This window comes from Aotus nancymaae, unplaced genomic scaffold, assembly GCF_030222135.1.
Source record: "Aotus nancymaae isolate 86718 unplaced genomic scaffold, 86718_ANA_hifiasm-v0.15.2.pri h1tg000036l, whole genome shotgun sequence".
Lineage (NCBI taxonomy): Eukaryota > Metazoa > Chordata > Mammalia > Primates > Aotidae > Aotus > Aotus nancymaae.
The window spans coordinates 93,535,999-93,559,802 of record NW_026988450.1 but is presented as its reverse complement, the minus strand read 5'-3'; the positions used below and the strand labels follow the sequence as shown (position 1 = coordinate 93,559,802).

Below are 23,804 nucleotides of genomic sequence, written 5' to 3'. Positions count from 1 at the left end.
TAGACTTGGTTAAAGGACTTCCTAATTTGTAACTTTAGAGACTACTGCATCCTATAGACAGTCAGGCGGCTTTCCAGGCACTCTTTCTGGGTAATGTGCCTGCCTGGGGAAACCGCAGTTTCCCTACTCTCACCTTGTCATTTACTCACTCGTTTCCCTCCCATACATGAAAACATCTCCCAGGGACAACCCACCCCTTACCAGAACTTCAAGGCAATGTGCTACTTTTCCTGGTGCTTGCGTTTAGGCATTCTCTCTAGCTAGGGATAACAAATTTATTTTTTTCTCTCAAAATCCATTTGTGTGTAACGCAGCAGGAAGGGAATGATCTTGGGGGAAATGTGAGATTTAGTGTTCCTGAAAGTATTCCACGTAGGCAACTCACTGCCTTTGCTAGTAAGATTAGAGGCCAGGCCTGGGGCCACTGGTTTTGCTTCATTTAATATCTATTAATGAGGTCTCAACCAGACATTTCCAATTATTGGCCACTTGGTTTTGAGCTACTGGCCATCATTTTTTAAGAGGCTGCAAATATTCTTTGCGTTTCTCAGTAAACTTGACCTAAGTTTCTCATTAGGCATTTGATCTACACCTGAGAAGACGCAAATGATTAGGAAGTGAATGTAGAGGAAATGAACATGTGGCTTCCATGTCTGGAGCTTTAGTTTCTCAGGGTCTTAGTAGGAGAAGTCTTTGGGGCCTGGCACAGGGAATGGCCATTCTGGCTGGGAGAGAGGCAGAAGCAGTGCTTACTGAGCATCCTCCACAAGGTAGTGAGGTATCTTAGATGCAGAGAGATGTAGTGGGGATCCTGCAGAGAGCATTGTGGGAGAGGAGCACCCTCATGCCTCCCTGATGTTAGAATCACCTGCACTGGTTAAACTGACATCCATTCTTGGACCTTGCCCCTACATCAGAGTTTAGGGCCTGAGCCACGAGGATTCAGCATCTCCGAGGTGCTCAGCCTGAGTGAATTCACAAACAGGCAGGCAGGATAAAGGGAGCCTGGAGGAGGAAATCATGACACTGGTATTGGGCATATTGAGTTTGTGGTGCCAACGGGTTATCAATTAGAGTCCCTGGAGCCACCTGCTAGGGGTGAGAGGGAATTAAATCCACTGGCATGGAGGAAATTTATCATTGATGGTGACCCTCATCATTGATGTTGACATGCATCACCCATAAGGTGAGCTTGATAGGAGGGAGAGAGCCATCAGGGGAAAGATGAATCCTTGGGGCAGCTTTTGGTGCCAATGTTAAGTACCTCTCAAAGGGTGGTTTCATATTTTGGGTGCACAGGAGTCCATGAGAACAGATCTGGCTTAGTTGGATGATGACTTAGCTGCTCTCAGGCTACTTTTGAGGGAGAGCTCACATTAATTGATCCTCCACTGAGAGGCAGGCCCTTTACACATACTCTGTGATCCTGAGACTCATCAGGGTCTGAGTTTCCCAAGGTGGACTCTGAGTTTGGTTTGGAGCCTGGTGAATACCCTCTCCACACCCAAGGCAACCATGTCATTCAGAAGCCCAGAGCCTGATGACTGCTGAGAAGTGAAAGGGGACAGTTCTACCTTACAAATGGAACTTGGCTGGGAAGGGGACTAAGACAACTCCAGAGGCATGAGGAGAGTCCTGTTATCTTTTTGAGTTTCTACCTGGAGGCCAGATCATGTTGAAGCCCCTTTTCCATCTCCTCCTCCATTCTGGGAAACTGAAGCTGGTTCTGCAGCATTTTCCCAATTTTACACCCCTGCCTCCCGCCGCCAAAAAACTAGCAGCTGAAACTGGACTTGTCAGTGAATGAGGACAATGCATAGCAAAGGCAGAAAGAACATGAGACAGGCCTCCATGAGGAGTAAAGATATGGATGGGGGCTGAGAGACTGAGGGAGGCAACAGGCATGCAGAGGACATGACCCAGGGACATATAGTGGTGGACACGGGCCACCCGATGGGATCCAGGCATCTGAGGATGCACCCAGGCGCTAAATTTGCAGGTGCAGAGAATAGAACATGGCCACCTCTTCCAAGTCTCAACCCAGGGGGCCTCTCTCTGGGCTGCCTCACACTGCTTCATCCTGGTGCATTATGTTGACTGGTTGCTCTTCCAAAATCCAGGAATTTGCTGACTTGAGGCTGGGTGCCAGCCCATCTCTTGGAGAGCAAGCTGCCAGCTGTGCTACAGTGCCTTCGCATGGCCAGCCCATGAGGTCTTCCAGAATTCTTCTCCAGGAGCTCAGCTCCTTCGGCCATGCCTGGGACTCAAGCCACATCCTCAGCTTCTCTTGAGCCCCCCCACCCAACCCTTGCTCTCTAGCAGCTCTGAGGGAGGCACCACTCTCTCCATGGACTGACAATAGAAACACCTGGTTGCTTAGCTTGAGGTTTCCTGGGTGCAGTGGCGTTTCAGAAGCCCTTTCTCTCCCGACCTCAGTGTGGATCAGAGAGTCTGGAAATTGGGGCCCAAAGCAATTGAAATACCATCTGCAATTCCCATTCCTCTTGTGTGATCACTGCCTGGGACATTTAGCTTCAGTTCCTTCCTTTTGAGCAAAGGATTTTAAATTAACATTTAGTATTAGCTGTAAACATTTTTTGTCTCCCTAATTCCTACATATTAAGGAAGATGCTCGTGCTGTAGATGTGGAGACATGTGAGAAAGACGAGGTGGGCACACACCCCACATCCCTGAGTAAGGCGGGAACTCACCAAGTCCCAACCCCTTAGCCTTTCAGATCCCACGATTGGGCCTGAGGTGCAGAGCTGGGCTTGCAGCAGGGGCTTTGCTAAGAGATGCAGGAGGGCCAAGTCCTGGGAGGTGTGTCCTTGCTCATCACACACATTATTTTGCTGGTGTCACTGCATTGCTCAGAGGAATGAGAATTAGAAATGTGAAAGTGTGGAAATAAATACTGGGGGGAAAAAGACTTTGGGGAAAATCTCCCAACTCACTGAAAAAACTCCCTCTGAATCTCTCCATTTCCCTTTCTCTAAACACAATTCTTTCTTTTTTTATGTTATGCACACCATTCATATTTACTGTTGAAATACTTTTTAAACCTATGGATTTGTTTATTTCACCTTGTGGCTTCTACTCAGTAATAGACACCTGCAGAAATCACAACACTGTAGTGCTGAGATACCCACATTTCTCAGGTAAATTAACATTCCCATACTCTTTTGTTGCCAACATTAAATCTACAGGCAAAGACAAATGGAAAAGTAGGAATGACCAACAGGGACAGACTAGGAATGAGACACCCATTTATACTTTATCATTATCATAATGCTGGTACTTTACTTCACACCCCAAAAAGTTACTTGGAAGCAATCTTCTATGTTTTCAGCTATTTTCCCTTGTCTCTCCATATAACAATGGATCAGTAACTAGCAGACAGACTTTAGGATTTGGTCACATAGCATGGTGGTTACCTGCTACCAGGAAGCACAGGTGGTTCTGAGCATTGGCCACGCCCCACTGAGCAGCACTTACCCTGTGTGTCTGTCTCCACATATGGAAGATGAGAAAAGTAGTACCCAGCCCTCGGGTTTGCTGTGAGCATGAATGAGATCGTCTACGTACAGCACTTAGCAAGGCACCTGCCCCTACGAAAACTCCAATGCATGTTGTTTCCCTGGGACTAAAGGGCACACAGCAGAAAGTGCTCAGCCTCTCTGTTAAACATTATTTTCTGGTGACTTCATCAAGGTTGGAAACAGAGAGACAACCTTCATTCTGGACGGTAATTTCTCCCCTTTACTTGATGCCTTCTGGCTGATTCAAGTGGTAGACTTTCCCCAGGGAAGTCTGGCAATCTCAGTGGCTTAGGAAAGTGTTCCTTCTATGTGGGGTTGAGAACCAAGGGGCCAAACCAAGGAGGGTCCCTGGGCTTGGCTTATCCAGGTGCATAGGGCTGAAGGCCCCAGCAGGTCATGGGGTGTGCCTTATGCTGTGCTGAGGTGCAGGATCCGAGAAATAAAGAGACAGGACACAGCAGTACAAGGAAAAGGCAGCTGGGCTCAGGGGGTCATGCCACCTATAAGCGGAGTCAGGCGAGGCCCCGAATATCCAGAAGCATGCGTATTTATTGCGTCTAGGTTAGGGGGCAAGGCAGTGAGTGAAATCATCTTTAAGGATAGTGATAGGGTCATGAGCAATAAAACATGGGGTCCACCCCCATTAGGTCACCTAGGCCAAGAGGTGGACAGTGCACAGCAAGGGGCCTGTTCCTATGAAGGCAAGGGCCATGTGCAGCAAGGGGTCCACCTCCATTCGGTCACCGAGTCTTGAAGGTGGGCTGTGCACAGTAAAGAGGGTGCAGTGTGCAATACTTCTATCTATGGGCAAACTACTTCTAAGAAGATTTATAGGAGGATGCTTAAAGTCACATAGCAGTGACAGAGCTGTCAAGGTTACAGCCTCCTTCTGGCAGCTTCCAATGAGCTCTATGGGAAGATGCTTTTTGAGCAGCACAGTAGCAAGAGCTGCTAAAGTTCACAGTCACCAAGGTGGGTTGCCGGTCTGAGGGTAGCCTTCCACAAGAACTGGAGCAAGGTCCTTGGAACAAGGTCCTACAACTCCTTAATCAGGAGGACTGGCTCTTGCCCCAAGCCTGCCATACAGTGGGTATCTTTACAATACTGCACGCTGCCACCTGGGCCATGGATTCTTGTCCTGGTATAACTTTTTTCCCTTAAATAATGCCCTGCACTGTGTCTGCTCTAGGCATTCCTCCGATTATGAACTAAGATATAATTATAGGTATATATGTAGGGAAATATTCTTTAGGCATTCATACTATCAACTATTTTATGATTATATATAGAGGATTATATAAAGGGATTCTTCAAGCCATAATTCTATAAACTAATATATGATTGTATAAAGGATTATATAAAAGGACATGGCTGAGTAGTAACACTATAAAGTGAGATATTCTTCAAGCCCTAACTGTGCCAGGGTTCTGCTTAGCTCTCATTCCTCGGTGCCTATATGGGGGGGTTACCCACAAGGTGAGTAGAGCACAGGAGCTCCCCAGGGCAGGGCAGAGCTGGAAGGCTGCCTTCCCTTTGACAGTAGCAGCTTTGAAGCACATATGTGTACTGTTAGTGTGAGCAGAATGGGGCACTTGGTGAAGCGCAGGGTAAGATTTCACCAATTGCCAATGTCAAATGATGTCTCCCAAGTCTGATATTGATTGGGATAGAAAAGACATCAAAACCGAATCTGTCAAAGCATTGATCTTAATAATAGTCATATTTTTCTATATCACCCATATCTATAAGCATTATTTTACTCATACTAATGAGTAAACTAATTTGCAAGATTATCAAGGAATATAGAAAGACCAGGTCACCAAGTACAAAAGTATGATTCTGTGGTTTACTATGAAACCTCAGAGGTCCTAGTGGTTTTTGGAGGGTTGTCCAATCACCCAAATTTGACCTGGGTGGCACTTTAGACCTGACACGCCTCTCAGTCTTAGAATACTCTCAGCTTTTGCAGCCATCTGACTCTATGACCTCAGAGCCGAGGGGCTGGAGACAGAGCTGGTTGAGGTGCAGGGGTGAGTCGGCTCCATCACCCTCATTACTTGAAGAATTCAGTAATTCTCTGTGTGGGAAAGGATGCACGTTGAAAGTCATTGCACATTTCCCTATTGGAAGCTCATTAGCCTGGGAATAAATAACATGGAAGGCATAGAGGTAGGATAGAGGAAAATGGCTCACGAGTACCCAACCCCACACCAACCATACCAAGCAGGCACGTGAGAATCCAGGTTCGAGGCATGGTCCAACACGTGGGGGTGCTCACTAGCTAGTGCTCGCCAGATGGCCACAGGAGCCTTTGGTGGAGCAGCAGTGCCAGCAGGAGGGCTGGCTTGCAGGGCAGACTGGCTTTCCGGGAAACAAGGCAAGTCCTGGCTCCACCACACCTTGGGCAAGTCTCTAACCCTCTTTCTGTTTCCAACTGCTCATACTGTTAGCACAGGGTTTGATACATAATCATAAGAGCAAATACTGGAGCATTACTGATATTCTTATTAGTGTATCAGCTCTTGAAGCCATCTCCAGCAATCTTTCTCTGCCCTCTGCACATGGAGTAAGTGTTTGGGTGGGAGAGGCAGGCACAGTTCTATCTGGCTTTCCCTGAACACCTTAAGGAAACTCCAGCAGGGGTCAGCTCTGCAATGCTAGCATATTGCCAAAGTTCCTCTGTCTCCTTGAACTTCCCTCCAGGACATTCTCTCTGCGAGCCTTTCTCTCCCCTTCCTCATGGTCTGGTTTGTTCCAATACCCACACCTGCCGTGCATCTGGATGTCTGTGACAACCCTGCTGCGAAGCTCCCAGGTACAGAACTTAGTCTTATGTGGAAGAAAACACAGGGTTTCCCAAAGGTCTTACTGCAGGTTTAAACTGTAATGGTGTTAGAAGTATAAATACTATTAACTTAGAAAAGGCAAGATTGTAAAGCATAATAATTTAAACATTTAAGATACTAATTTCTTTGCTATGGACATTCAAGATGACCACTGTCTTGTGCTAGTGGCTCTAGTCCATTTTCAAACTGCAAACACGGAGAAGCAGCAGCCATGGGAAGGTTGCCTATGAAGATCCTTCAAAGAATATCCTGCGCCAGAAGGTCTGAAGGAGACAGTGAACACCGAGGCCTCTGCCATGCCGCGGGTCTGGATGAACTTCTGGTCATGGCCTTACATGCAGCCTAAAAGCTGAAATGTAATACTCAAATCTGCAAAGCTGAAGAAATGTGGAATAGTTAAATAAACTTCCAAATGATGAGTTCTGTTAAGTTTGCAGCATTTATATTTCTGATTTGGGACACATTGTAGATAGCTCAATACTGAGTTATGTATCTTTAAAAGTCAGAAGAAAAAGAACAACACAAAGAAGTAAAAAAAAAAAGAAGGAAAGATAAAAACAGATTTATAAACTAGAAAGCAAATAAACAATAGGGAAAGCCACTTAACTACTCTGAAAATCCTAAAAAATAGACTAATAGGCAATGTTCAATAAAAAGATGTGGGAATGGAATCACAGACACCTCTGTCTTAACACTTTGATTAAGAATCATATTTTAATTTTTAAAAAATGCCCTTTATTCAAAGCAGTGTAGACTCTGAGAACTAATCATTTGTGCGCACTGTTCGTACCAAGTGCTTTTATGCTAAATACTTATCTAACTAGGTCAATGTAATTTCAGACTGTTATCTCTGTGAAATTCAATGTGTTCTTCCCTCATTCAATACTGTGCTTACAGACTCTGTGTAAGAGAATGCTGGACAGGTAAAGTTAGTGGCATCCTAGAGCTTGGCACTTCCTCAACCACTTCCTATCACATCCCCCACAAACAAACAAACAAAAGAAATGCAGATGAGAACCAGGCCAGGACAAAGCTGGACTCCAAGGAATGACAGGATGCCCGCAGGATAAGCTCATCACAGGCAGGAGAAGAGAGGAGCTAGGTCAGCCTGGCCTCGCAGAGCCAGGGTCCGGTCACCCACACAACCACAGCCCCTGGACCCTTGGAGGGCAGTTGTCCCATGCTCATTGGTGGGCAAGGGGCTGCACAGGGCTGGGTCTGTGAACTCTCCAAAGTGACAGGTTGACACTTCCTCCCAGGATTAGGCCCCGTGCTGCATTGGCCCTGAGAAGAAGCTGCTGGGGAGAGAATCCACATGGCACAGACCAGCTGCTACTGGGGAGAGACAGCCCAAACAGAGTGGGCAAGGGGACAGAGCAGAGGTCTCAGGAAGGAAGGGCGCACTTGGGAACCAGTGAAAACCACAGTGGAGGGGCCTCCAGAGCTGTGAAGCTGGAAGAGCTTCCTACCCTAAAGTCAGGGAAACAAATGTCCCCCACAAAGGAGCAAGAGAAAAGGACCGTGTGTCAATCCAACACCAAGTGTGGCTGGTGAAAAAGAATAAGGGGCGGGATTGTAGCCTTGAGACTGTCCAAGTTTGCCAGAAAGATATGCTCACCAATGGGTGCACACCACAATCCAGTGTTTCAAAATGAACTAATGTAAATTCATAAAAAATAGAAGACATGAAAGAACAATACAAATCATAATTGGAAAACTCAGAAATGAGGCAGAATTCAGGAAGAAATTAATGATAGTGTAAAACATGGTTTCAGAAGGGATGACTCAGAAGGATAGCAAGGGGACAAATGTCACAGATATAGCAAGGGAAGGGGTCACCTTACTGACAAGGCTAATTGACCCAGGTGAGCAGAACGAGGAGGTTGTTGCCACCCAGCCGGGCAGGAAGAATGTGTTGGTGCTCAGGGGATCATCCCTCTTCAGTGCTTGATGCCCAGTTTGAATGACAAAGAGGCAAAGCTGTAGCCAGGACCTGAGGAGGGCTTGAAACCAAGACCTCGGGAGCCTCAGCTTTAGGGTCTGGCTGATCCCACCGGGACTGCTGGCCACAGGTGAAGGGATCTTGAAAGGGTGCAGGAGGGCTGGGTGATGAGTCTCACTTTGACCGTGAAACCAGCTACGGGCAGGCCTGTAGCTCCTTGCACTTTGCTCTTCTCTTGCAAGAGAGGTAAGATCTCACAGGCTTACTCTAGAAGCCAGTGTTCTAGGGTAGACAGTGATGGTACTGTGATCTCCTAGGATCCCCTATGGACACCTACATGCCCATGACTACCCCTGTCCCTCAAAGGCAAAAACCTCTAGCCTGCAGGGAGTTGCCTCTTGAAAGGTTAAGTCCTTGCCCAGGGGATGGCTATGACAATGGCTTGCTGGTGTGGGATCCCAACACCCTTGGCTTAGCTTGGGATGAAGGAAGGGCCACCCTGGCTTCAGGGCTCAGTTGCAACTGTGGCTCTTCATTGGCTGATCCTGCCTTCCTCCCTGACCTGTATAATCTGTGCTCACTGCCCTAAAATGACCTCAGGTAACGCTGTCTCAGAGTTTATCTCTAAAGAACCCAATGTAAGGTAGCAGCAGGCTGCTGGGCTGGGGTAGGCACCCTTTGAGGCTTAGCATGTTGTTGTTTAGAGCTTGATGATCCCTGATGGTGTCAGATAAAGGAGGCTTGGGGAGGGCGAGAGACCCATTTGTCCAGGTCTGCCAGGACCAGAAGCCAGGCTTTGGCACTCTCTGTGTGATTTCCAGTCCAGCACACCCAGTCCTGAAAGGAATGTCCTCTTTGCCCAGCACTCTTTCCTGAAATACATTCCTCTCTTATGCATCTGAAGGCTTTTGCCTTACACCCTGGAAATTGTTTTCTTGAGGAATATTTCAATTCTGGTATCCCCTGGCCTTTACATTTTTTTCTCATTAGCGTTTTCCTATGCCTAATCTCTCCTGAATGAGCTACAGTTTGCTTTATGGAAATTCCTGTTGACTTTTTTTTAAAAGAAAGAACTCACAACCAGATATGCCCCATGATGCTTTCTGCTGTTGGGAAATCAGACCATCATGCAAGTTCCACTAAGTGGTTTGAGTTTATTGTTGCAATGCTGGAAGCAGTTTATCTCCACAGGGGGAAGCATGCTGGCATTCACAGCATAAGAATAAATATGCACTAATTCATTCCATAGGACACACGACATCATTTGAAGTCTACTACTTTTTAAAAAGCTCCATATTCATTGTAATTGTTTCCTTTTTGGAAATTATTTTATTATTGTTTCCTGCTTATATGAGAAAAATAAAACAAAATAGAACCAGCAAGAAGTGGATTCTTGTTTCAGTTGATTAAAAAAAAACTCTGTACGTTGTATCAAAAACAATCTGTTTTCTATTTCATGCAAAAAGCCCAAATAAGGAGTATTCTTAAAATGACTTTGCAGGATGTGCTTTATTTTAAGTCAGCCCTGAACCCAAATCACACAGGATCAATTTTTTTTGACATATTCTAGTCCATTCAATGATTTTTCTTAGAAACTGTATCTTAATATGGAATGAAAACTACATTTCAATCATAAATTTTTCAAGCTACATTGTTATTTAATGAAGAGTTTGTATTACCAATAATAATAATTTAAGAAAAGGCCATTTTTATTTCCCCAAGCTCAATATACATATTTCTTTCATAATTATGAACTTAAAAAAACCATCTCAGATGCAAAAATGTGAATTGGAATATGTAAACTCTTTGATATACCTGAAAAACAGGAAGGAAAATGTCACATACTGGAAAAACCATTTGCCTTAAATCATGGAAATGAGAAAAAGCACGTCGAGGGATGGGAAAGGCAGAAGAGTGGTCCTGACCTCAGTTATTAAAGAGTTACAAAGTCAAAGTATTCTAGGTCCCACTGGGTTGGCCTTTTTACTCTTCTGCCTCACATCCGTTTGCACGGGAGACAGCAGCCCTCCAGAATGGTTGTCCTCATTGAAGCCGGTCACGGCTGGACCCCAACAAAGCAGGTGTCCACATCATTTGTTTTTCTGCCTTTTTTTTTTTTCCCGAGAAGTCACTGGTGTTTAATGGAAAGGTATCTTATTAGTCCTTGGTTAAGACAAGGCAGTAAGAGTATCACTAATGTTATGTTTTTACTTAGAATGAGGCTGATCCTTCCACTGGCATCTTCGTGGGCAATTGGTTCCTTCTCTTTTGCCCCTAGAAACATGGGTAAGAGTGTCTGCCCCCTATTGCTGTTGCATATTCTGAGTGTGTTGAAGCCTCCTCTAGTCTCATCAGAGCAGCTTCCGCAGTGGGATGGAGTGCTGTATATTGCATTGTAGCCTCTCTCCAGGAAGGGTGCAGTCCCCGCAGAGGAAAACACAAGCATCTTTCCTTCTGACTTATCTTCTGTTTCTCTCAGGGACTGGGCTCATAAATGATTCCTTCACATGGTCAATCAGAATGCAAGACACTGTTGACTAAAACACAAAGCAAGTAGCCCTGATCTCAGAGAAATGGACTGACACATACTATTTTCAACAGTGCCTTAGTTTGCAAGGTAGCTTTTACTGTAAAAGGAGATCAGCTCCTTTTGTCTACCTGTCAGAAGAGAAACAAACCATTTCCATCAAACTAGAAATGCTTAGCTCTTATGAGAATATTGTGCTTTTTAAAAAATTCAAATGTTAACATTATTTGCAGTCTGTGTTCTAAGGTTTCAATTTGTTTTTTCTCTAGTCCATTTGATCATTGTTTCTGGTGAGCGATACAGGAATATTAATTTGGCATAGAGATCTTCTTCTAGTTCCAGTTCTCCTGTTTCTGTAACTAAAAAAAATCTGTGCACAACTTCAAAATTCGATCCACATTTGGAAGCTCTTCAAACATGATGGAGTGAGAAATCCCACTGAAGAATTCACGGACAAATTTCCCAATCACAAGGACAACTGAAGCATATAATCCCATAATACTGAAAAAAACAGCAAGTAGAAATTGCATATAGCAGTTAAATATGGTTCATAAAGTATGTCTAAAAGAAAAAATAATATGATTTTCCCTCAAATTCCATAGAAGAAATAACCATATCAAATCTGGTTTGATATGGTTTTTCCTTTTGGTTAAAAAATTGACTTTTTCTATAATTAAAAGGATAATTCCTGTTCTTTGTAAAGAAAATAGAATTGTGTATTACAGAACAGCTATTAGACTTGAAAAATGAAAGTCCTTTACAATATCACATTCTGAAAATAATCAATGCCAACTGTTTCATGTATGAACTTTAGGTGGTTTTATTGCATATATTTAATGCATAAACCATATATTTGGTATAAATGTAATTATATATAATTATCTTCTTTCCTTTTAGCAATACTGTCTTTCTCAGAGATTAATTTTTATAATAAAATTCTGGGTGAAAATAGTTTCTTATGAGGCTAACTTTGAGAAATACATTTTATATTTGTGTCTTTGGGGATGCGTGTGTCCTAGGATTTAAGCAACACATTACGAGATGGTTCAGAAGTTCAAAACTGAGATGTCTAATAGATCCATCTGCTAAGGGTTAGAAGGAAATCTAAGCATAAAAGTGATTATTTCTATGCCAATTTCTAAATGTAAACACTGAATTGCATTAAACTGTGCCATAACAGCAAGATGCGGAGTGAAGAAGCCATATGCCTGGGCCGTGTGAGTCACACTTGGCGTTTTGATCTCTATGGGACTCTGGTGCCTCATTTTTTGAAATGAAGGGCTAAGGATGTGTGCACTTTAATATTACAGCTCTACAATTAGAATATTCTAAGAAGATCAAAGGCTTCCCAACTTTATATGATAAAAGGCTTTCAACTTTATATGATACAGAAGTGGACTCACGTAACTGTGAATTGTTCAATGAGTCCTTACCCATAGCCAGCCAGGAATCCCAGACTTGGGGGACTGACTTTGTCATTGAACACCACCAGTTCCAGGGCCTGTGACTCCGGATTGTATATTCTGTTCCCAGTCAAGTTGAGAACCCACCACTCACTGTTATATTCAGTTGTATTGTCTCTGGACAAAATGATGGTAATATCCATGAAATTATTTTCTAGAAGGGTAGAAACACAAAATCAAGTCAGCATGAGAATTTTAGGATTTAATGCAACAGTTTTCAGATGACTAAACCTGGTTACTAACTGTAGCATAAGGTTCTAGGATGAGAAGGATGCATGGACATACTAACAGTGTGAGTGGGCAAAGAAGAGTGGGCCCACAGTGGAGGATTCACCAGCTGAGCAGCTGAGCTGATAATCCCAAATGACTCTATAGACATTTAAAAACCCAAATCACTGACTCATGATTGAACCAATTCATTCATATTACCAGAATTTACTGAATGCCTTATAGGAGGAAGGCACTTAACTAGGTACTAAGGGGTTCTAAAATTGCATATAACATTGTTCCTTATCTCCATGGGAAAAGACTATGTACACGAGCACAATTTATGCGCACACGACAGCTACCATAGAGCCAGCATTAACAACATGTGTTGGCTTGGAGAGACCATTTCTGGTTAATATGATCCATGGGTGATTCACAGAGGAGATAACTTCTGAGCTGAGATTTGCCAAGTGAGAACTTCAATAGGTGAAGTTGAGTGAGGAGAGGAGCTCAATTCAGGAAGAGTGATGGCATGCAGCTCAGCAAATCTCTGAGAACTATAATATCAGGTTAATGATTACTTTCCTTGGAATTTAGGGTGAAAGCAAAAGACTCATAGAAAATAGGGGGAAAAAGCTTGTAGTGACATTGCGTAGGTCCTTCTAAGAAGATATCACTCCTGCCAATGATGCTGGTGCTTCTCCTGAGAAACATGGTGGTGAACTGTAAACTCTGTGAAGGTGGGAACCACATCAGCATCATTTCATACTAAATTCCTAGATCAGGGGTATCTCATCTTTTGGCTTCCCTGGGTCACACTGGAAGAAGAAGACTTGTCTTGGGCCACATAGAAAATATACTAACACCAACGATAGCTTATGAGCTGAAAAAAAGTCATACAAAAAAGATCTCATAATGTTTTAAGAAAGTTTACGGATTTGTGTTGGGCCATATTCAATACTGTCCTGGGCCACATGCAGCCTGTGGGCTGCAGGTTGGACAAGTTTATCCTAGATGGTAGGAATCCAAGAATGGTGCTTGACAAAAAATATTCTATGGCATGGAAGGACGGATCAAAGAAGAAGAGTAAGGCACAGCATGATCCTGTTAGAGTCCTTATCAAGGAAGAACGTCAGCAATGCAGAACCCACAGGAACAGGAAGAATGGTGGTTCTAAAGTCCAGAGACAGCTATAAGGAGGAAACTCAGGAGCTTGCAGCAAAGAGTCACCATGGGAAGAGCTTGTGGAGGGACAGAGTTACTTCATGGAGAATGACTAATTGTTGAGCAATCTGCATGTACAGATGAAAAACTTCTAGAACCATTCCTGGCTGAAAGAGAAATAGCAAACTTCTCAACGCATCTTGCAAATACCTTGCAAGACATACTTATTTACTGCAGAGGAAGAAATGTGTGTGGATGCGGGGCCCAGCCTGTGCCCATCCCCAGGGCCCTCCATTGGGCCTCTACCAGCCCAGTCTCTGTGTGGCTTTCCAAATCTTACTTATGTCTGTGTCTTTCCAGCTAAACACAGCAGCCCATGCTCCAGTGCCTGGCCTACAGCCTGGCACATAGTGAACAGCCCATGTTGGAGAATGAATGAATGTGTTCCAGATAACTGCATTGGTTTTCCACATTGTCCAGATCTATACATCTGCTTCTGGTTCAAGCCATGAAGTCAAGCAGTTCTTGATAATTAATAGAATCCAGAAACAGGAAACATGAAATTATACCATCCAAATTATATTGGGGAAATTCAGTCACTAAATTGCCACTACTGATACTTATTAACCCTTGGGATGAATCAAGTACACTTCATGGTATCTTTTTACTGTTCTTATTGTGAGGGGCAGACATATTTAATAGTGTATGAGGCAGTTTTCTGTTAGTAATCTGGCTGCTAATAGAAACAAGCCAATAGTCTAATTAATCAGTACTATAAGAAACTTGGTGTGAATTTAAGTTAATCAAGTTCCATATCAATGGAAAAGAGAAAATGAAGAATGTGGCTCCCAGCTGAGTAAGTAACTCCTTTGGGCTAGTAAAGGAAGGCAGGGGTTTTATAATTCTTGACACACAGGAAGAGATAACTAGAAGGTAGTTTGATGAAGGCCCCAAACACAAACTGTTAACATTGAATAAAAGTAGGATTTTAAAAAATTCTGAAACAAATTTTTCTCATTCTTACCAGATAAAAGTTGCTTCATGGGTTTTGAGTTAGAATCACTAGGTGCTTTCACATAATATGGATAGATCTTTTCTATGGTCCTGTATATTAAGAAAAAAAAGATATAATTATGTTTTAGTTGTTTTATCCACCTAAAATTGATTTTTTTATTTTTGACCTCATATCACCAAATAATGGTGAAAGTTTCATATATCTGTACAATGTGTAGACATCATAATTTATAGGTTTCTGTTACAATCAAAACTCTCCAATGCTGAGCAAATTCACTGAGCTTTATCTGGATCTATGTGTAAGTCTGTACAACAAGCTAGGTGATGGCTTACAAACAGCCACTGGCCTTTTCCCATTTCTGTGGCTTGTTTGTGAAGCCAAGGTGCTCTCTTTCTTGCTTGGATCCTCTAATTCTTATCCATACCATTGAGCCCTCTTTAAATTTTAATTTTTAGATTTTCAAACATATCTATAATCAACCTGATATGGTTTGGCTACGTCCCCACCCAAATCTCATCTTGAATTGTAGCTCCCATGATCCCCATGTATAATGGGAGGGGCCAGTGGGAGATAACTGGATGATGTGGCAGGTTTTCTCATGCTGTTCTCGTGATAGTGAATAAGTCTCATGAAATCTAATGGTTTTATAAAGGGCAGTTCCCCTGCACACGATTGCCTACTGCCATGTAAATGTACCTTTGCTCTTCCTTCACCTTCCACCATGATTGTGAGGCCCCCCCGGCCATGTGGAACTGTGAGTCCATTAAACCCCTTTCCTTTGTAAATTACCCAGTCTCAGATATGTCTTTATTAGCAGTATGAGAATGGACTAATACACAAGTAGACTGCATGGACTGATTTAGAGGACAGTAAGGGGTGAAGAGAGCTGGTGACCTGGACCTCGAGTGACCTCTGCCTCCCACAAGCCCAGTACCTTGAATATGTTCTTATCTGGGAAGTGATGTGGGAGGATGTGACAATCTCCAATGGCCCTTCAACTTTAGTGAGTTGCAAAACGTATTTTAGTCTGGGAACTCCTCTAATGCCTGCACCATGGTGGTCTGTATATTCCATGCATTAAAATGGGGGCAAGGCAGACAAGAGGACAAAACTGGGGGCCTTGTTGGTGGATGTCTGAACTATTTTGTTTAGCAGTTTTAGACCCATATCATTTTTTTTTCTTGCTAGTTCATATATTAGAATTTAAACATCTCAGCTTGCATCTGTTGGAAGTGGAGTACATAAGTGGCAGGATAATATTTTGAGATATACACTATTTTTTTCTTCCAAAATTTTCTTTCATCCATGTCCTCTTCAACCCTCTACACTCTACCCCCATTCAGAGACCCAGGGGCAGGAATAATGGTAGAAAAGGGTCTCAGAGTGTCTTTGCCTGGCTTTCGGTGATTTATGGTCAGATAAGAGCAAGGTTTGCCATTCAGAGATGCGATCAATTCTTTCTGTGCCAGGTGGACAGAGAGTGGGAGGAGAATGTGCTTGACTCTGGTGGCTTCCTGAAAAGGAACCTTGAGTCCCACCTCCTTCAACTGAGGGTGGACAGGTGAAGTGGGTACCCATGATCAGGTGGCAGACATGAATGACAAGAGGTCTGGGACATTTTAGTGCAGTCCCATGTCCCATTGCTGAGTAGGGACCTTGGAGGCAGCAAGAGCCCAGTACCCCCTGGGGCAGGGAGAATGGGGCACCACTGGTCACATGTTGGGCCAAGTGAACTCAGGTGGATCTGCCGGAGCTCCCATACCTCCAAATGGCATGAGAATCAGTATGATGATTTTTAGTGTGCCCCAAAATGGGTCCCAATAGCTGAGGGAGAGAGCCACTCTGCAGACTTAAGACAGACCTGGAAGAATAATGTCTCTCAATGGAAGCCCAGTGGGCCAGCACTTTCCATGCCCTGATGAGCTTCCTGGAGCCTGTCACCATACAAACCCTCATTCATGTATTTATTTACTATTTATTTATTTATTTATTTTTGAGATGGAGTCTTGCTCTGTAGCCCAGGCTGGAGTGCAGTGGTGTGATCTAGGCTCACTGTAACCTCTACCTCCTGGGCTCAAGTGATTCTCGTGCCTCAGCCTCCCAAATGGCTGGGATTACAGAGACATGTACCACCATGCCCAGCTAATTTTTGTATTTTTAGTAGAGACAGGATTTTGCCATGTTGGCCTGGCTGGTCTTGAACTCCTGACCTCAGGCGATCCACCCATCTCAGCCTCCCAAAGTACTGGGATTATAGGCATGAGCCACCATGCCTGGCCCAAACCCATAGACATAACCCTGGCGACAGTGGACAGAAAATTCAACAGCTGAGATTTTAATCTTGCAAAATGAGGCCTCCAAATAGAAATTCACTTTGTGTACCAAATAATGAAGTTGCATTTTTCATACACATGAATCTGTAGATGGACATTTTGTACCAGCTGCATATACCTAAAAAAACTCTATTAACAAGAAAAATAAACTTACACTGATGTTTTTGAACTTTCTGTGTTGTTGCCTGTATCATTTTAGCAATATTCTTTCGAGTACTATTTTGAAGAGTAAAAGAAAGCTTATCTGTTGCTATTTCCGCTTTTGCACCGAGACTTAAGTTTCTGTGAAGAAAAAAAAAAGCTCAATGTCAATGATTATTCAGAAGTCTAGAAAAGAGATTTACAACATATTTAACTCTTAATTTGATTAATTTCACCAAGTTTTCATTGGGTCTACAATTGTCAGTCCCGACTCTTTCAGTCCATTTCACCTCAACGCTCAGCTTCTTAGACAATCAAGCCTGCTGACCAAAAGAGAACCCGTCTCCCATCTTGATGCTTTAATATGAGTTTCTAAAATATTATTTTATTAACCCAATGATGTTAGTCTTCACGACAAGAAACAGACTGTGTTAAAAGGAATATTCAATCAGAATTTGAATTTTAATTGTTTTGTTGTTGTTGTTTTGGTAGCTCTAATTTCATGCAGAATTGGATATGAGGAATTTGAGACACTTAAAAGGAGAAAGTGGGATTGAAGGAGTTCTTTACATTCTAAACAGCCCCACTTTGGTGTTTTTTTTGTTTGTTTGTTTTTTTTTCTATTTCCTTGTACATTTTAGATTCTAGAAGGCACTCTTCTGTATCTGTCACACTTCTTTCTTAATTCTAACTAAGAAGCTGGTCTCATAGACCCAAATGAATCTACTACTTGCCTACCCAAATAAGCTTGCTTAGAGTAATAAATCTCAAAACTGTAATGAAAGAACTAAGCTAATCAACTAGTGTATTATGTTGAGGTTCCCAAAACTGCTTCACTAACCTGTTGGGCTTTGGATGGAGTATTTGGATGTGAGAACTTCTGCTAAGATATGATCTTTCTACCAACCCAAGGAAAAAACAAAGCAGGGGCCACGTGGTGGCCACTGGCTCAGGCTGGGCAAGCAGGACCCTCAGGAAGTCTCCCCCTTTGGAGACAGCCAAGCTGCCCTCTCATGTCACACTTGGGGAGAGGGTCAGGTAGGGTTTCCCCAACATTGGTGGAATGCAAGTGATAATCTGGGCCTCCAGAGGGTGCAATTTATTTATTTATTTATTTATTTCTCTCTTTCTTTCTCTCTCTCTTCTTCCTTCCTTCCTTTCCTTCCTTTCTTTCTTTATTTTTCTTTCTCTTTCCTCTCTCTCTCTTTCTTTCTTTCTGTTTCTTTCTCTTTTGATGAACTCTTTCTCTGTTGCTCAGGCTAGTGCAGTGATGTGATCTTGGTTTGCTGCAACCTCCACCTCCCAGGTTGAAGCGATTCTCCTGCCTCCGCCTCCTAAGTAGCTGGGATTACAGGCATGTGCTACTACCTCTGTGCTAAATTTTGTATTTTTAGTTGAGACAGAGTTTCGCCATGTTGACCAGGCTGGTCTCAAACTCCTGGCCTCAAGTCATCCGCCCGCCGTGGCCTCCCAAAGTGCTAGGATTACAGGTCTGAGCCACCACAGCTGGCCTGAAATTTCTTTGTCATTAAGATGAAACTTCAGCGTTTCGTGAAAATTGTAAAATTTCACCCAGACTGTTTCATTTTGTAAATCATCACCTTGCCTCTTGTCTACCTACCTCCCTTTCTTGCTCACAGAACTCACTGCCAGCCTCTCTTTAAAAACTAAAGTTATTATCTAGAATAATCCAACATTAAAATAGATAATTTATTTGGATTTCAGTTTATAAGAAGCAGGATGTTGATTTTTTGGAGACTTACACTTACATTCAAATTCTTTTTTTGCATTGAAACAATTTTAGATTTTCTAAAAGCCACATATTAATTTAAATCAACTTTCAAACCACTAGAAATCTGTCTTCATTTCTAGTGTTCATGTGAAGGCACATGGTCAGTTCTTGCTGCATCAGAGCTAGGAGAGGCCCTTCTGTCTCAGGTGAGCATCACTCACTTCCTTTTCCATGGAATATTATGGACAGTAAAATGTAAGACACACAAGGAACATCTAAGTGGAGAGGCTCCCTGTGGGAGATTTACAATAGTACTGTAAGTGACGCACGAGGGAGGTGTTCAGAGCAATACTCTTTTGCATTATAGTAAGAGAACCATTTGAAATTTAAATGTTAATTGTTTCACTAATTGTACATTAAGGTAATAAAATACAGTGGATTTTGAAATGCAAAAGAAACCCAAAAACAAAACACTAAAATTAGCTAAAAACAACAAAAAAGGGAAACTGAAAAGTTCTTAGTCTGGCTGGTGATTCCTGGCCAAGCCATTATTTAATAAACAAAAATGTTAACTTTGGCATTGAAGGTAAGTTCCCAAGGCTGTAATGACAAAGTAAGATCCACGTTTATCTAAAGTTTCCATTCTTCCATCCCACCACACCCTCCACCCCCAACTCCAAGTTTAGACTGGGGAAAGGGAGAAATTATGCATGGAAATACAGTAACTACCTCTGAATACTCCATGAAAAAACGACAGAGAAGCTACTATTGGGGTCCAGGAGTTCGTGTATCATTTTCTCCTTACTGGGTGGGCTGATGGTCCACAAAGAATTTGAGTTTCCTTCCAGTTCTGCTACTGTTATATCTTCTTTTTCATAATTTTCCAGAAATTGCATAGCACCCTGTATGTGCACAAATGCACATGCATAAATAGATTATATGCATCATGCTGTATACAGAAAGCAGCAGTTACTCTTCCTTTTAACTGGCAGTATGGAAAAAGTTTCTCTCTTTGAAGGGTTTGTTTTTTTTTTTTTTTTTTATAATGGATAGTCTTGAGTGTTCCACTGCAATAATTCAGCTCCCTCATCCACAGGTATGGACAGTTTCCATTTACACTGTGCAACCCAGTGGTTGCTACCAGCAATACAGCTACGAAATCATTGCAGTTAAACAATAAAGGAAAAACGGATAATTTAGTGTGATTTTTCCTTTCCACCAAAAAGGAAATGTTATCACCTATGGGGGAATGTCCCTTTTATGAGAGAGACAAAACTTAATCTGCCCAGAACATCCCAACCCTCTCTGAAGAGTTGCTCATTGTTCAAGATTAGTTTATTTCACAGAAGAGAGAAACATCTCCTTACCTATTCACTCTCGTAAATAAAAAAAATATTTGTAACAGAAATGGTAATGATGAGGATGATGTTTTCTTATGAAAAGTGTGGCATATACATAAGAGAGTAACATCAGCCACAACTTGCCACCAGAACATCAACATTGTTTTATGTGGTGGGGGATGTATTTCTTATTTTTTATAATTTAAAAAATAATAGCCTCTTTTTAATTTCTGTTTAAGCTTGAGAAATTGTCATGTCCTTTATAGTCTCTGTAATGTTTTTTTTTAATTACAAAATAAGTTGCTTGGAAAATCTTTGGACAACATGGCATGTAAATAAAATGGAAAATGGATTAGGGGTCCGCAACGCCCGCGGCCGCCCCCAGTACCTCGCTGCCTCCGCCCCCTGGGGCTCCCCAGCCTCAGCGTCTCCTTTCTGCTCTTTTCCCAGCGCCTCCGGCAGCCGCGCGCAGGCCCGCGGAGACCATGTCCCGACTGAGGGGAGAGGGCGGAGGCGGCAGCAGCGGGGCGGGCAGCGGCGCAGAGGGAGGCAGAGAGGGGCCGGGCTTGACTCGTCGCCGCGGGCTGCGCGGGGAGTCGCCGCCGCCGCCGCCGAGCGCCCATCGGACGGGAAGGAGGAGCAGGAGCTGGAGGAGGAGCCGCCGCCGTCAGCTTCCTGCCTGACACAACTCACTTCAAGAATTGCACAATGTCAGAACGTGGAATTAAGTGGGCTTGTGAATATTGTACGTATGAAAACTGGCCATCTGCAATCAAATGTACTATGTGTCGTGCCCAAAGACCTAGTGGAACAATTATTACGGAAGATCCATTTAAAAGTTGTTCAAGTGATGTTGGTAGAGATTGGGATCCTTCCAGCACCGAAGGAGGAAATAGTCCTTTGATACGTCCAGACTCGAGTGCAAGACCAAGGGTTAAATCTTCATATTGCATGGAAAATGCAAATAAATGGTCATGCCACATGTGTACATATTTGAACTGGCCAAGAGCAATCAGATGTACCCAGTGCTTATCCCAACGTAGGACCAGGAGTCCTACAGAATCTCCTCAGTCCTCAGGATCTGGCTCAAGACCAGTTGCTTTTTCTGTTGATCCTTGCGAGGAATACAATGATAGAAATAAACTGAACACTAGGACACAGCACTGGACTTGCTCTGTTTGCACATATGAAAACTGGGCCAAGGCTAAAAGATGTGTTGTTTGTGATCATCCCAGACCTAATAACATTGAAGCAGTAGAGTTGGCAGAGACTGAAGAGGCTTCTTCAATAATAAATGAGCAAGACAGAGCTCGGTGGAGGGGAAGTTGCAGTAGTGGTAATAGCCAAAGGCGATCACCTCCTGCTACGAAGCGGGACTCTGAAGTGAAAATGGATTTTCAGAGGATTGAATTGGCTGGTGCTGTCAGCAGCAAGGAGGAACTCGAAGTAGACGTCAAAAAACTAAAGCAAATTAAAAACAGGATGAAAAAGACTGATTGGCTATTCCTCAATGCTTGTGTGGGGGTTGTAGAAGGTGATTTAGCTGCCATAGAAGCATACAAGTCATCAGGAGGAGACATTGCACGCCAGCTCACTGCAGACGAAGTACGCTTGCTGAACCGTCCTTCTGCCTTTGATGTTGGCTATACTCTTGTACACTTGGCTATACATTTTCAGAGGCAGGATATGCTAGCAATATTGCTTACAGAGGTGTCTCAACAAGCAGCAAAGTGTATTCCAGCAATGGTGTATCCTGAACTGACAGAACAAATCCGGAGAGAGATCGCTGCCTCTCTTCATCAGAGAAAGGGGGATTTTGCTTGCTATTTTCTGACTGACATTGTAACATTTACGTTGCCAGCAGATATTGAAGATTTGCCTCCAACAGTTCAAGAAAAATTATTTGATGAGGTGCTTGATAGAGACGTTCAAAAAGAATTAGAAGAAGAATCTCCAATTATTAACAGGTCCTTGGAATTGGCTACACGTTTGGACAGTCGACTATATGCACTTTGGAACCGGACTGCAGGAGACTGCCTACTTGATTCAGTACTACAAGCTACCTGGGGCATTTATTACAATGACTCGGTGCTTCAGAAAGCCCTGCGTGACAGCCTGCATGACTGTTCACATTGGTTTTACACACGCTGGAAAGATTGGGAATCATGGTATTCTCAGAGCTTTGGTTTACATTTTTCCTTGAGAGAAGAACAGTGGTAAGAAGACTGGGCATTTATACTCTCTCTTGCTAGTCAGCCTGGAGCAAGCTTGGAGCAGACGCACATTTTTGTACTAGCACATATTCTTAGACGACCAATTATAGTTTATGGAGTAAAATATTACAAGAGTTTCCGAGGAGAAACTTTAGGATATACTCGGTTTCAAGGTGTTTATCTGCCTTTGTTGTGGGAACAGAGTTTTTGTTGGAAAAGTCCGATTGCTCTGGGGTATACAAGGGGCCACTTCTCTGCTTTGGTTGCCATGGAAAATGACGGCTATGGCAACAGAGGTGCTGGTGCTAATCTGAATACTGATGATGATGTCACCATCACATTTTTGCCTCTGGTTGACAGTGAAAGGAAGCTACTCCACGTACACTTTCTGCTCAGGAGCTAGGTAACGAGGAACAGCAAGAAAAACTGCTCAGGGAGTGGTTGGACTGCTGTGTGACAGAGCGGGGAGTTCTGGTTGCCATGCAAAAGAGCTCTCAGCGGCGAAATCACCCCCTGGTTACTCAAATGGTAGAAAAATGGCTTGACCGCTACCGACAGATCCGGCCGTGTACATCCCTGTCTGATGGAGAGAAAGACGAGGATGATGAAGATGAATGAAAAAAAAAAAGCAGAAGACCAAGGCATTGGATCTGTAATGACCCTAAAGTTAGTGTGGTGCTCCAAGCAGAGTCTACATCATGGACTGAACCAAATCTGGCAGAATCTGCTCGGGTGTTTTCCTGGACCACACACACCTAATGGAGATGCCCTCTCAAAGTACTCTTTTATATTGAATATAATCACACTCGAAATACAGTTTTATAAAAAATATACTCCCTCTAAAAGTACTCTTTTATATTTTATATAATCACACAGGAAGTACTCTTTTATAAAAAATATACTCCCTCACAATGTACTCTTTATACTGAATATAATCACACTAAAATTAGACTCTTATAAAAAATATACTCCCTCTCAAAGTACTCTTTTAAATTGAATATAATCACACTCGAAGTACTCATTTTTAAAAAATATACTCCCTCTCAAAATACTCTTTTATATTGAATATAATCACACTCAAACTACTCTTTTATAAAAAAAAAAATATACTCCCTCTCAAAGTACTCTTTATTTTGAATATAATCACACTCAAAGTACTCTTTTATAAAAAATATACTGCCTCTCAAGGTACTCCTTTATATTGAATATAATCAAACTGGAAGTACTCTTTTATAAAAAATATACTCCCTCTCAAAGTACTCTTTCAATTGAATGTAATCACACTGGAAGTACTGTTTTATAAAAAATATACTCCCTCTCAAATTACTATTTTATATTGAAT

The 23,804-nt window shown here is 42.8% G+C and overlaps 1 long non-coding RNA gene and 1 pseudogene across 2 annotated transcripts; one reads left to right on the top strand and one right to left on the bottom strand.

Annotated features, from left to right (window-relative positions):
* Positions 1–14,712: 14,712 nt before the first annotated feature.
* Positions 14,713–20,718, bottom strand: LOC135278081 (uncharacterized). 2 transcript variants are annotated; one of them, XR_010345658.1, is made up of 4 exons: positions 20,638–20,718; positions 19,639–19,811; positions 17,191–17,318; positions 14,713–14,792 (listed from the first exon to the last, which is right to left on the bottom strand). It is a non-coding gene; the product is annotated as an uncharacterized LOC135278081 (long non-coding RNA). The 2 variants fall into 2 exon arrangements; XR_010345657.1 differs by lacking the exon at positions 20,638–20,718 and having other exon boundaries at positions 19,639–20,536.
* A 171-nt stretch (positions 20,719–20,889) lies between these two features.
* On the top strand, positions 20,890–23,210 carry LOC135277996 (ubiquitin thioesterase ZRANB1-like; annotated as a pseudogene).
* The last annotated feature ends 594 nt before the right edge of the window (positions 23,211–23,804 follow it).